The sequence below is a fragment of the Carettochelys insculpta genome, chromosome 17 (genome assembly GCF_033958435.1).
Source record: "Carettochelys insculpta isolate YL-2023 chromosome 17, ASM3395843v1, whole genome shotgun sequence".
In the NCBI taxonomy this organism is placed as follows: Eukaryota; Metazoa; Chordata; order Testudines; family Carettochelyidae; genus Carettochelys; species Carettochelys insculpta.
Window position 1 is genome coordinate 25,255,357 of NC_134153.1, and position 14,311 is coordinate 25,269,667.

The window sequence follows — 14,311 nt, forward strand, 5'->3', positions numbered from 1 at the left end:
CCACCCTTAAATAGCATCGGTTACTCAATTTGTGTAGGGCATTTGACATACATACATATAAAATCATAGTAATAGTATTCTTCATATTCTTTCAAATATTGTATTTAATTTATATTTGATTGATCAAACCATACATACGCATTTGTGTATCCATAAAAATCTTCTGCAGGTCAGACTATAATACACATGTTCTAGAATACTTAAGGGTGTTTACAAGGTAATATTTTACTTAACTTACATTTGTATTTGGAGGTACTTAGACTTTAACGAGATAATATCGGGAGAGGAGAAGTGGATGGAACTGAAGCCATCAGGGATATGAATGCGCCCACAGAGCTTTGTTTAAGTCTGTTAATTATTTTTGTTTTCTGTTATAAATATACTTTAGAAGACACATGATATTTAACTAAAGATCTTTTCATGTATCTGATACCCTTAGAGACTCAGTTGAAGTCATAACTTCATTCCAAACCAAACAGTAACTAATATGTATAAATGCAGACTATGGGTTTTAAATTTCAGCAGGGGCATATGTATCTTTACAATAGGGGTCTTTACTTTAATATATCTTTTAAAATATTGCCATGAATTTTCCTAGGGCTTGTCTGCACTACCACAGAAGATTGACCCACTGAGGGTTGATCCTCCAGGATTTGATTTTGTGCATCTAGCCTGGATGTGTGAAATCAAGCTCTCAGTGCTCTGTGCAAGACTGGAGGACTAAGGAGGTCGAAGGGAGAAACTCTCCCATTGCCCTTCCCCAGTACAGACTGACAAGTCCTCTGAGCATAGATACGTCATTTTTAGCTATGCGATTGGCATAGCTAGAATTATGTATCTGCAGTTGACTTTCTTGGTCTAATACTGATGTAGCCTTAGAGTGTGCACTTGGAATGGGAGAGTAGTTAATCAACATTTCATGGTTTCTAAAATCCTGGGACACTTCACCTTTAAAAAGTGCCAAGTAGCTTTGCTTCAGGAAACTCATCTAGCAGCTACAGATACTCGTAGAATCAAGATGTGTGGATGCGTCGAATATCAGTCATCGCTCAATTCTAGAACAGGGCGCATCCATCTTAATTCATAAAGTATAACTGTTCAATGTATACCATTTTGGTCTGATCCTGCAGGAAGAAGATGCCTTTTTCTCCAAGGCTGTTTCAACCAGCAAAAAAAAAAAAAAAAATATCATAGAGACCATTTACAACCCAAATGGTGGTAATTCTGAATTTTCCAAAAACATTTCAGACACTCCTTCCGATCACAAAGGCATTCCTGTAATACTGGGCGTGTTCGGCTAATGTTTCTGTCCGTATGTGGAATGACTTTCATTTTGTGCACCTTTACAGAGGCCGCAGTTCATATAACAAAAGTCATTCTGCCCGTGGACCGCGTGTGGCAGGGCTGTGGTTGGGGCGTTGGGGAAGGGGAGGGGGTTCAGGCTGAGGCAAAGCGTTCAAGTGTGGGGTGAGGGATCTGGCTGGGATGGGTTCTTAGCTCTCTCTCGCTGCAGACACTTTGGGCCAAGTAAGAGGCTCTTTTTCATGGCTGCTGCGGCTCCATTGGGCATAGCATGCAGAGGGGTGCCTCTCCCTCAGCTGGGGGCATCTGTCTCCCAGCAGTGGCACCTCTGGGGTAGCTCCAGGTTGGGTCTCATTGCTGGGGGAGAGGTGCGCTCCTCTGGCCCCAGCACTGAGCTGCCAGCACTGGGGTGAGGGGACGCCTCTCCCCACTGGCCCCAGCACAGAGCAGCCATGGTTGGGAGAGAGGTGCCCTCCCCAGGCCCCCGCATGGAGTTGCTACATCTGGTGGGGGGAGAGGTGGCACTCGTGAGGCTGCCCTAAGCCCCTGGAAGGATGTGGTGGGGGGTTGGTTGGTGTGGCCGCCCACCACGCAGCTTAGAGCAAACATAGAGGCGACCGGATGCCTAAGATAACCATCTCCACAAATCCAACTGCATGAGACCAGCTCCCAAAGCACAGCCGATCAGCCTCACTACTAATGAATGAACTTGGTGTGAGACATACAGGCCTGCTGGTGGGGGCAGGGCGAAGGAGGCAATGGCCCCAAAGGGGCCCAGAGCTCCCAGCCATCACCAACTCTGGCAGCAGCAGTAGCCAGAGCCCTGGGCCCCTCTGAATGTTTATCCAGCCAAGCTGAGCCCTTGGCCCCATCCCTTCCAGGGCATGGAGCTAGCCCCCCTTACCCCAGGGCCCATGGTGGCTGTCAGCCTCGCTGGAGACATGGATGCTGAAATACCCCAAAGAGCAAGACTATACACATTTCTCTACAATTCATTCATCTTACGCCAGACCTGACTTTTTAACTGTGCTTCAGCACTGATTCCAGCATGTCTAGAGGCATCTACTGACAATATATTAATTTCAGATCACTCTCCAGTTGTACTTATCATTGACACTGGCTATGTCTCATTAGTATCTTCTAGGCGGAAGCTAAACACCGTGCTACGAAAAGATGCAAAATTTTGTTCCATATTTGATTCAGCCATCTCTAACTTTGTACAAGAAAATCTCAGATAGCATCTTTCGGGAAGCTCTCAAAGCTACTGTAAGGGGTGAATGCTTAAAGAACACCTCCCAAAAGAGAAGAAAGACTCAAATTACTAGACTTTCTGGACACAGAAATAGATGAGTTCAGGGACAGCATAAAGACTGATCTAAATAATAAAAACCAACTTCATTTTCTAATCAGTGCCAAATATAATTACAATGAATGCTTATTCAGCCAAGTTGAATTTACACTGCACAAGCTCAAAGAAAGATATTATGAATAGGATGAGAAAGCAGGTAAACTATTTGCTAGAAGACTTAAGGTGGAACTAGCCAGCAACAGTATTTCTTCCTTATTCCAAGTAAATCGGAGTGCCATCCTTGAACCAACAGATATAAATAATCAATAATAAATCTTGATGTAAGTCAGACATGCAGTTTGACTCTAATAATTTTGATAATTTCATTGCAGGCCTGTCTTTTAATCCTTCAACTTCAGAACCAGTGTTGTTTATGGACAAAACTATCAACACAAGAGAGCAAACAGGCAATGAAAATATGAACCCAAGCAAGGCCCCCAGGACGAATGGCTTTCAGGCACATTTCTACAAAATACTGCATGACCAAATATCTTCTGTTCTTTCAAAGGTCTTAGTTGAACCATTCCAAAAAAGGAACCATGCCTTACTACATAACTACTTTATTTACTTTAATGCTGAAGAACAATGATGGTTGCGAGTGTAGTGGCTAACACCCATACCTTTATTGAAAACCGATAGCAAAATAATTGGAAAAATGTTAGACAAATGGCTGACCACTGACCTATTTTATCAATTCCTGGTGCAGGTCAGATTGGATTCATTAAAAGCAAATTGGCTGCTGCTAATACAAGAAATAATTCCCATGTGGTCTAGCAAACTCAGCTGTAAGATACTCCTTCCATAGCCTTATCTCTCGATGCAAAGAAAGACTTTGATACGGTTGAATGGCCTTATCTTGTGGCTGTCCTAACAAATTGTGGATTTGGACCAATATTCCTGAATTGGGTCAGTGTATTATACACTCTTCCTTCACTTCAGTATGAACTAATGGAATTATTTCTCCCACATTTCAACAAGAAAGAGGAACACAAGAGTTGCCCCTATGGTCCCCCACTCTCCTTTTAACGTCATTCTTGAATCACTGGCTATGTACATATGTCAGCACTCAACCACAGAAGTTGGGACTATAAACAGGAAGACATAACAAATCAGTTTATATGCTGACGATATTTGTGTAATTTTGAAGAATCCATCCTCATCGCTACTGAATGCAGTTGTTATTTTTGGAAATAGCTCTGGCTTCCATATTAGCAGAATAAGGGAAACAGTGGCTATGTCTGAGAGATCAGATCCTTCTCATGTTCAGCTTTTTCCATTTCAAATTGCAAGGAAATTACTAATTTAAGTGCTAAAATTTGTCCTAATAGCCCCCCAAATTGTTCTACAGGTAGCCAAAATTAATATCTGCCTTCAAATGACTTATATCATTAGTTTATTGCCTTTCAAGGCCACTCCCTTGCTCTTTGCTCGATTAAATAGGCACATCATACAATTTATGTCGGATAAAGAACAACCACATTTGTTACACCAAGCCATTAAAAATCCTGAGGAACTCTGGGGTTGCTGGATCTGTACCTATATTACCTAACATTCCAACTGAGTCACACTAGAAGGTGGTTCCCCTCCCGTTGGTTCATGTACACACCAGCTTGATTTGAGAGTGTAAAAGGCTTAGCTATGCCATTTGGGTCCTTCTTTTCTTTTATATACCTTCAGACGCTACCCACACCTTTAAGGAAAAATCCAATCTTTGCCTCTAAACAGGGCATTGTGCAACATGTTGAAATGATGATTACATCCAATTTTTCCCATTGTTTTCATATACCACTTTGGAATAGCACAGACGTGGGGATGCAGGCCAACTGTACACTTCAGATAATTTGAATAGAAAAAGAATTAGCAAAAATTAAAGATAAACAAGTTGTATTGAGCCAATGTTTACAACCAACGAAGAGCCAAGTTGCATAGGTTAAAAAATAAAACATGTAAATCATCCATGGTAGAGAGGTGGTTTACAGCATTAACAAGCACTGAGCTTGGCTAACGATTATACATCGTAATCTGCCTTGCACCGATACATGAGGTGGGAAGATCACATTTAAGCCAATGGGCAAATATCCATATAATACAAAAGAACAGAGTGGCCTCCTTTGATTACCCATGTAACAAAAATCAACTACCCCTGTCCTGCAGTTCCTTCTTTCAGTGGCTATGCTCAAGACAGCACCATCCCTGGGGCGGGGTGTGAGGCCTGGGACATTAGAAAGAAATTTCAGAAGTGTGTTTTTCTCTCCAGACTTATTTGTCGCACGTGGGTTCAAGCCTTTGGAAGGGGTGAGCAGAGAGAAGAGGGAGACAGTGGGGAGCGTGGGGCCTGGGCAGAGCAGGGGTGGAATCTGGGCAGGGCCACAAGTCAGGCAGCTTGCCTCCCCAAGCTGCGGCTTCACCTACCACCCATGAAAATGACTTTCACTTCCATATTTCTTAATGTGGTTTGAAGGTGAGAGAGTAGAAGCAGACCAGTCTCCCCCGCCCTTGTACAGAGAAGTCCCATCCATTGGATGGTACAGGGTGGCCACCCCAGGCCCTGCACTTTTGGGGCCCCCACAGGGCCCAGGTGTCCTAGGGATTTACTGGGGGGTCTGGCGCCAGCAGCAGGGGCCAAGCCCCTCCCCAGCACTCATGAGCAGCAGCAGGAGCCATGAGAAGTAGTATAACCCAGCCCCATCCTGCTGCGCTCCACCAGCTTGATCGCTAAGACCCAAACAAGGCATTGCCTTCCCTTTTCTCTAGTACCTGCCACTCATGGTCACTTTTCACAAATTACTTATAGGTGATTGAATGTTTTGCATTACCCTCTTAACATCCGTCTCAAAATGAAATGGAGTAAAGATTTTAGCATTTCTATTACAGCCGGGAAGATATCTGGCTTAACAGGAAAGTTCTTTAGCCTAGCCATCCTTCCAGTACAAGATGTTACACAGGTATCACTGGACTCCAGAGAATCATTTTATGCTAGATTGGGAACACATCCCCTATACGTGTCAAAAATGCATGTGTTCTGGAATGCCATAGTCCATGCTCTTTCTGAACTTTACCTGTTGTTATTTTTTTCTTCTTGAAGGCCATTTATTTTAGGGGCGTTGACAAGTTGGTATGACCAGTAACTATTTCAGTGGCTGTGAGACAGTGTACCGTCTCCCGCCCTGGCCCTGCAAGGGTTAACTGTGCATTGCAAGCCGAGGAAGACATGTTCAGCCTGGAGGCAAGACACAAAAGGAAGCAGCCCAGATAGCTCTGGGCAGGTTGCTGAAAGAAGAGGATGCTGCCTGTCTGCTCTCTCTAGGGAGCTGCTACAGGCCCTGGCCTCTGAGCCAAGGCATGCAGAGACCTAGACAGAATCTAGGCTGTCTGATGAATCCAGAAAAGAGGCCACGCTGTCAGGAGGTGTACGGCCTGCAGACCCTGGAGATCTGTGGGAACCAGGGACCATTGCTGGTGAAAAAAGGGTAGGAAGCAGCCCAAGCACCAGTGCTGGGGCTCTGAGGAGAGGTGGTGGGGAGCAGTTTGCCTACTCTGGGTGTCTGAGTGGAAGGACCACTCTACTGACTCTGGTCATTAGGCGGTGCTGCGCAGAGTAGAAGGTCGACTTTATTGGCTGCAGCCACTAGGTTGTACTGCCACATTTTATAGTAAGGGTCATTTGCATAGGTGCTAACAAGCAGTGGCAAAGCCTCTCACCTTTCTTTGACCACATGTGGCCTGACAGCCCATGATGGTGTGTACCTCCCTTACAACAACAGCCAAAAGAGTTATGCTGAGAGAATGGAAATCTGCAATTCCTGTCTCATACAGGCTGGTTTAGCGAGCTCTACTTTTGCATTAGCAGAAAAAATGGCTGTCAGATAGAGCCTGTCATGGCCCCCCTTTGCTTTATGAAAATTAATTTATGAATATGAATATGTATAACGCAAAGGGCCTTTAGGCAAGATGCATCATGTGACATGTTTTTAAAGTTATAATCTGCTGAATGTGCATATTCTATTTCTGTTCATGTGTCACTCTTGGATATGAAGTTAGAAATATGAAGTATGAATCTGGTTATAAATCTAGATGTACTAATGAGGACCATTAGTGGTACTCCAGAGACCTAATGGCTCAGTACTCAAATCAATGACCTGCAAATAGTAAGCCCGGTTCGTGGTTGCTCCTGTCTGGACATGTGGCCAGACCAACAGATGTTGGCACCCATTTTGGATCTTCTACTTTTCCACTCAAGGTGAGAAAAGTTTGAACTGAACACAACAAATTCCTGCCTTGGGCAAAGAGGAGATAAAAGGGGGAACCAAACAATAGGGGCAGTTGCCAGATACCAGAAGACATCTCCCCCAGCCCCCACTTACCGCCCAAGATGCCCGCTGGAAACATCTAAGACTGAAGAGGGGAAAGGATGGGGCCCAAGCTAAAAGTCTGCGTAGCTTCTGAAAAAGACGATTAGAACAGTTGTTAGGGTAAGAATTTGTATATAACAAGTTTCTTCGTGTATCAGGTTTAGCCAGTGTGTGCTTTTTTTTTTTTTTTTTTGCTTAATAATTTGCTTTGAACTGTCTGTTACACTTGAAATCATTTAAACACTACTTTTTTATACTTAATACAAACACTATTGCTTATTATACAGCCTAGGGTAAATAACTGATCCTGGGGACAGAGGGAGAGGAGGCAGAGCCACAGCTGCATACCTCTTGCTCACATTGATAAAGGAGGTGACCTGTATGAGTTTTTTCTGCATAAAACGTTTATACAGAGTAAGACGGATTTATTCGGGATTTTGGTCCCCTTCGAGGGTTGAGTTCCTGAGTGCTATCAAGTCCCTAGATTGAGCCCTCCCAGAGCTGAGCTGCTTCAGCACCCATGTCACTCTGCAGAGGAGGGGCTGTTACACCAACTCTGTGCCTTTGCTGGGGGGAGACCAGAGCTTCTGGCCCAGCAGGACAGGGTGGTGGGGAGCTTCAGAGGGCAGGCTGGTGGGCTCAGTGGTGTGATCAGCGCACTGAGTGACAGCCTCAAGGGGATCTCTGTGATCCAGCCTGTCACTCAGACACTCGAAAAAAAACTCACGAGGGTATCTGACACAGATGTAACCGCTGCATACTTCTGAATGTTAGTATATATGAGTCACCAGTACTAACACATGCTCTCACTCATTTACCTATTTGTTCACTTCAACAATGGATGCCCTGTGTGAGCTCAGGATTTTGTATATTCATTTGTTTTTTCCCTAGGTTTAACAAACAATGAACATTGGATTTTGTTATTTATAAGGTATTTCCACCTTGTAAATGTGTTTGTATAGGTTTTGTTTAACTGTGTGTTTAAATAAAGTTTAAAAAGAAGAAGCAGTAGTAATGCCTGGAGCTTGCTAATGCCACGGGTTAACTCAACTCAGAATAATGGCTGGCCAGAAAGCAAGAATTCTGCCTTCCACAGTCTTTCAAGATTTAGTTTTCTTCCTCATTAGAGTGAAACCAGGAGCCTTCTAAATTTTTCATGCAAAAATATCTGACAGAAAAAAACTCCATGTGAACTAGCCAATAGCCTGGTGATTAGGGCACTTAGCTAGTGTGTGCAAGAGAGTTTCAAAGCTCTACTCTGCCTGATTCAGAGCAAGGGCATATTAAATATTCATTGTAGCTGGAGAATTAGGCAGAGCCAGAGCTGGAATCTAAGCCTGAGATCACAGGTTGTGCCCTCACTCACCCCCGGGCTTTTCACTATTTGTGCGTGTGTGAGAGAGAGAGAGAGAGAGAGAGCCAGGACTGGTGGCTGGAAACATCCTTTATGGGTTTACGGGAAACTTGGCCACACCCATGCTCGGGAGCTGTCTGGTTAACTAAAATCATGCTGGATTATGGATGTTGTTGGACAAGAGAATTCCGGTTAGAGAAGTTCAGCCTGTACTTGTTTGGTGTTACTACGTTCTACTGGAACGAAATCTAGCTTTGTGGCTCTCCATTTTAACTCAGCGGCAGCAGTATCTGCCAGCTAAAGAAAAAAAAAGTCCCTACACAAATATTAAGCAAATTAATAGGTTAAAAATAGCAAATGTGTAACAAGATCATTCGAAAACCAGAATGTTGAGACAGAGAAGAAATAATTTTTCGTCGCTGAGATTAAATTCAGTTGTTTTGCATTTACATCAATTCCTTTAAAACTATATTCGGTGTGTTTTTCCATCAAGTTCAGTGCCACAGGAATGATAGAAAAGCGGTGGGTTTTTTGGTGCTGATACTTGCTGGTACTGAGTATGGGCACCTCAGCAGCCCCAGCCATGGGATTTGGCTGGGGGAGAGGGCAGGGAGCTGCCTGAGTACTGGCACCTCTCTCTCACTCTCGCTCTCTCTCTTTTTTAACCAAAAAAGACGCTGTGTATAAAAGCAAATAAGATATCGAAGTCTTTCTGGTGTTCTTGTTGGACATATGTGGAAATGATACCATTGAAATAGAAGGCAGTCAGAGATCTGCTGTAGAGGATCAGACAACGGAGATATAACAATGGCATTGTGCCTCCTGTTCACTGACACTGATGGTCTGAGACGCAGAGAGACCTGGAACAGAACTACTCAATAACCCGAGGTTTTAAAAAGAGCTGGGGGGTTGTTTCAGTCGTAAAGGACCAAGTGGAAAGACTGGATTGGAGTATTAACTCCACCCAACTTGGTGGTTTAGATTAATCTCTGTTTGGCAAGAAGTGGAAGAATAAACACTCACTAGATGAGAAGCAATGGCATTTTATCATCAGAGATGAGAACTGGACAGTCAGCCACAGGTTTTCAGTGGAATATTTCACAGGGCTACCTTCCTGGCACAGAAATTATCTGGGTGTTTGCATGTTGAAAATGGACCCAACCCATTCAATTTTTTCATCTGCCACCATACAGCATGAGGTGTCTTCTTCCTGGGGTAACTGGCTTATGACTGCCTTACAAACATCACAAAGAGAAGGAACCTGCTATTGAACTGACCATATACATGGCGTATAGGCAGGACTCCTAAAATGTGCCCAACAACTTCCTAAAAAGCTGGTCCAAGGCGTGGAAGACCCGTGAAAGAGGCTCAGTATACACCACAAAGTTAGGCTGACATAATCTTCTTGCATCAACCTCCTTTTGCACATGTTTAGATTTAAATTTGTCTCTGGAGGATGTAGACGCCCCTTTTTAGTGACACAGTAAAACCATCTCCCCAAACTGGCAGAGAGACATGGTCCATCCACTAAAGGTGATACAGTGCGAGGGTAGAAACTGCATGATCAGTCTCAACTCCAGCAGTCCTTCAGCAGCTGTCCCATGGTGTCTCATTCCTGGTGGCAGTGGCCATTCTGGTCCCAGTTTTAAATTCTGCTGCTTATGGATTATAGACCCTGAAAGTCACCCGTGACATTGCGTCTCTTATTCTTTATGGAAATGTGCTTATGAATATGAACACACACAACCTGGAGATGCTTTGGGCAAAAGACATCTTGTAAGATATCATTATAAAAGTTATAATCTGCTGAATGTGTATATTCTATTTGTGTGCATGTGTCGTTCTTGCATTTACAGTTAGAATTATGAAGTATAAACCTGTTTACCAATCTAGACATGATAAATCAGGGCCATTAGTAGCACTTTAGGAACTTAATGGCCCAGCGTGCAGGACAATGATCTGTGGAGGGAGTTCTGCTTTGCCTGTAAGCCCGGACTATGGTTGGTTACCAAGCCATGGCCAGGTCACCTCATGCTGGAGCACATTTTGGATTCTGCACTCTTCCGTTAGAGGTGTGAAAAGTTAAACCGAACACAACGGATTCCAACCTTTGGCAACAGGGATATCAAGCTGGGAAGCCAAACAAGAGGAGATGCTGCCTGACAGCAGAAGATGCCTGTTTACCATCTGAGATGTCTGCTGCAAACACCTGAAACTGAACAGGTGGAAGGATCAGGCCCAAGTTGGGAGACTTCCCAGCTTGTGAGAAAAGATGATTAGAGGTATTGTTAGAGAAAGAAATTGCTTCGCTGGCATGTTTTGTTTTATTTTGCATAATGACTTAGTTTGAGCTGTACCAGAGGGGTAACCATGTTAGTCTGTATCTGCAAAAACACCCAGAACCCTGTGGCACCTGCGCCTGACAAAGTGGGTCTCTGCCCACGAAAGCTTATGCTCCAGAAAAATCTGTTAGTCTATAAGGTGTGTGGAAAGGTGCCCCCTCTGTCTTGGCTCAGGCCCCTTGCCTCTTCCCCTAGCAGAGCTTTTGGCCAGGCTTGCGGAAGGGAGCCCACCACTCGTCCCTCCCCAGCCCTGCTGTAAGCATTCTCCTTCTCCTCCTCCTCCTCTGCTCTTGCTGCTTTTTACTTCCCTCAGTGTCCCTCACATGCCTCTGCCTTCCTTCTGCTTCCTCCTGCTCTTAAGCCTCCAGCAGTTAGCTCAGCTGAATCTTGCTAACCGACTTCCTGTACCACACCCTATTGCTTCCACCTGGGAGCTTAATTAACTCTGCCTTTTCCCTAGCCCAGGCTGGGTTCTGGGCTGCCTTCCACCTGGGTTCTGCTGCCCTGACTGTTACAGGTGCCACAGGACTTTTTACATTGATCTACTATTACTTGCAGCTACTTAAATCCCACTTCTTTCCTTTATTCTTTCCTGAAAGAATAAAATATCTTTCAATAAACCCAGTGTAAGGAGCTATTCTCTGGGTTGGGTTTTTCTGTGGTTCTAGGTGCTCTGTAAAGTCTCTTTGGCTGAGCCCTCTCAGAGCTGAGCTGATCTCGGCATCTGTGTTGCTCTGCTGTGGGCTATGACCCCCAACTCTGTGCCACCGCTGGAGGAGACCAGAGGTCTGGCTTAGCAGGACAGAGTGCTGGCGTGCCCCAAAAGCATGTAGGTGGCCTCAGTGGTATTTCAGCACGTCAAGTGACAGTCTCCAGAACATCACTGTGACCCAACCTGGCACACCCCCTGCTCTGCTCTGTAACCCCTCCCCATGTGGTTTTGAAATGCCTTTTCCTTGAAAGCCACCTAGTGTCACAACTTTACTATACACAACTGTCGCATCAAGCATGCCAGCTCCATGCACTGAGCACACCCCTGCCTGGAGACAAGAGGTACTGGATTTCTTGGGGTTACTGGGAGAAGAGACTGTGCAAGCACAGCTACGTACCAGCTGCAGAAACATGAACATCTATTAGCAGACTCCATGGGTGTGGGGGATAACGGGGGATAGGCAAAAGAGTGATCAGGGATCAGCACCAGGGCCACGGAAAGCAAGGAAATTTGTCCAGGGATAGCAGAAACCCCGGAAGTGCAAGAATAGAGCTAGTGGCACCCGACGGATCTGCCATGTCTACACTGAACTGCATTCCGGACTCAACCACAGCCCCAGCAGCCACCTGCAGGGCCCTACGGATACGTGAGAGAAGCCCGAGACAGAAAACCCTGCTGTGAAAAGGCAGGAGCTAGTGGGACTCAGAATCATTTCAGAGTCTGCTCCAGCTTCCAGTGCTGCCCGGTGAGTGTGGATGAACCTCATGAAAGGGGAGGGACCTCAGGTAACTGGGTGCACACGTTTTTCCTTACAGTGTTCAAATGGAAAGATGGAGCCCAGCCTATCCCAAGATCCCAGACAGGTATTGCCCTTTCACGTACGAGAAGAGGTGGCGCACAGCACGCAGAGGGAGAGAGGACATCTTTTGTGTAACGGCAGCACAAATGATGGCTGGCTTCTGCAGTGTCTATCCAGCAGGAGCTGCACTGACAACATTTATTCATCTCATAAATGCCTCGGAGCAGCCACCACAGCCCCAATAACTTTAGGCACTGCTGGTTTCAGCTAGATTTGAACAGGTGGCCTAGAAGTGAAGCGGTAATAGCATCCATCAGTGCCACCCGTGTCCTTCCCTAGTGCTGCAAGGGCCCAGGAGCAGAGCGGCTGGCTTTCAGCACAAATGCTATTAGCATACATCTCTAATCTCCCAGCCTCCACTTGCCAAGCCGCCACCGTCCCTCGCTCACCCCAGCCTCCATTCACAACACCACCAGCGTCTTGCTCAGCGCCCATGGAGGTTTGCCAGCAGCTGGCATGACCACCACCATTGGTCACAGCAATCATAAGCACCCATCACACACACCACCAATACCCACCCCAGCACCACTCGCATCTATCTACAATGTCATCCGTGTCCCTCGCTGCTATGGCTAGAATCTGCCACCGTTGCCCTCCAGCGTCCATCAGCAACAACAGCCATCAGCTTGTCCCCCCTCAGAGCGTAGCACATCTGTGACAGGGGATGGGACCCCAGCTTTCCGCTCACCTTTGGGTTCTCTTAAAATAATGCTCCATCGAGACTCTGAAGGGAAGAGCCTATTGTTTGTAAGGCTGCCTTTGTCTTTGCATGCTGCAGTTGCACAAGCCTAGCAGTGCTATAATTACCTTTAATTAATTTCAGCATCACCGCCCCAAGGAAATGCAAATGAACAGCAGTGCCTGGGTTATATCAGCTACCAACTGCACTTCCATCAAGCCCCCTCTTTCTTGCTCTCCAGATCCGCCGGCTCACCCAACAGCTGTTGGGCTGAGCGGGAGGGAGGAGGGACAGGCCAGGTATGTACTACGGAACTTTTGCCAAAACTCTTGGAAGCCTGGGGTGTCCTAGTGAGACCCCCATAGCTCCTGGATCGCCAGGTGACAATGGTGGCAGGCCCTGCACGAGAGCTGTGCTTCTTCCAGGCTGGCAGAGAACTCCCAAGGTGCTGCACTGCTTTTTAAAGGGCAGGTTGCTGCACGATGCTGAGAGCACCAGGAAGCTGCAGGCAGTGGCTTGTCCCTGGAGTGCAGCAAGCTGAGAGGAGGAGCTCCTGCCATTTGTGTTCTAAGCCAATTCACATCCACGAGTGGGTCAAGGCGTAGGTAGCATCCCATAAAGGATTAGGAGCCAGTTACAGATGGCAGATCACTGCTCTGCATTAAGATCCAGGGGGGCAGAGAGGGACTCACTTCATCCCAGCAAGAACTCACCACAGCCCTAGTCTGGCAAACCGCAGTCCAGCTTCGGTGAGCTTCCAAATAGCCTAGAGACTACTTTCAGTAATGGGGGCAGAGGAGGTCCTGATCCTGGCAGCCCAAGTGTGGCCCACCTGCAACCAATGGGAGTTTGGCTAGGGATGTAAGAGCCAGCAGGATCGCACCTCTGAGTCTTGTATTCCAAAGGAACCTTCTGATTGTTTTAACTGATGTCAGATCCCAGCCAGGATGACGGCGTTGCTACAAGTGTTACCGAACAAACAAACATTTGCAATAAACACATTATTAATGCGTCTCCAGGTCCCACCAAAAGGAAGGGAATAGCCAGTTCCCAGCAGTCTGTACTTTGCATTATCTAACCTGAATGCTGATGAAGCATGACCTCCTTGGCCTGCGGGAAGGTACTCACCAGTGGAGTACAATCACAATTCCCCTATTGGGTGTTACATCTCCAGGGGTTCTGCCTCAGAGGTGGCTGCACCTGAGTGGTAGGTGAAGGAATTTTTGCATACACAGAGGCTTCGGTTGTGCCCAGTTAGCCACTGCTCTTTCCTACTGCGCTCTGCCTTAGGGCCAGGACTCATCCCAAAGCCAGCAGAGTGCCTTGGGGTCTGTTGGGATGAATGGGCCCGTAGGCAGCATGC

General features: G+C 46.1%; 1 protein-coding gene across 2 annotated transcripts in view; it reads right to left on the reverse strand.

The window, feature by feature from the left end:
• Positions 1-7,092, reverse strand: part of DLGAP4 (DLG associated protein 4) — a 133,396-nt gene extending 126,304 nt beyond the window's left edge. For both annotated transcript variants that reach the window (XM_075011398.1, XM_075011397.1), the window contains exon 1: positions 7,015-7,092. The gene's annotated coding sequence lies outside the window, so the exon portion shown is untranslated. The remainder of the gene's footprint in view (positions 1-7,014) is intronic.
• Positions 7,093-14,311: the final 7,219 nt, after the last annotated feature.